Raw genomic sequence first — 670 nt, forward strand, 5'->3', positions numbered from 1 at the left:
TTCCATAACAAATATAATAATATATATTATATATATAGACTTTATATTCAGAGTTCATGCTGAAGTGTATTTAGATGATCTAAAATTCTTAATAAACTGAAATAGTTAATAATAATAGATGTTAATAGTTTTTTTCTGCTAGCTCTTTATTGCTAAATAAACTCTACCCTTATAAACAAATTATACTCCATTATACAAATTAAATTCTTATTGGATTTCAGGTTAGCAGTCATATTACCAGTTACTTACTGGAAATTGATAAGCAATGTAAATTTTTGCTTTTTTTTTTCAAATGCTTTTATATAATTGCAATGATGTACTTTTTAATATAATTTTAAAAATTAAATTATGAAAAAATGATAAAATATTATCTTACAAATACTTAATTTTTTAACTACAATCACTTTATTAGTGAAAAAATTGATTCTAACTACTATTTAATATATATTTAATAAATACGCTCAAAATTTTTATTATATAGAGATAAAATATTTTTATCTGACGTATAATTATTTTTCAGCACTTCTTAAATAAAAAGCACTTTTGTGAATAGCACATCAAATTTAATCTTAATTAATTTCAGTATGTCTAACAAAAGTTTTAGTAAGTTACATGTTAATATGACTTGTGGTCTTAAAACTATGAGTTTTATATTATATTGTAAATGGAA

The sequence above is a fragment of the Arachis ipaensis genome, chromosome B01, assembly GCF_000816755.2.
Source record: "Arachis ipaensis cultivar K30076 chromosome B01, Araip1.1, whole genome shotgun sequence".
In the NCBI taxonomy this organism is placed as follows: domain Eukaryota; kingdom Viridiplantae; phylum Streptophyta; class Magnoliopsida; order Fabales; family Fabaceae; genus Arachis; species Arachis ipaensis.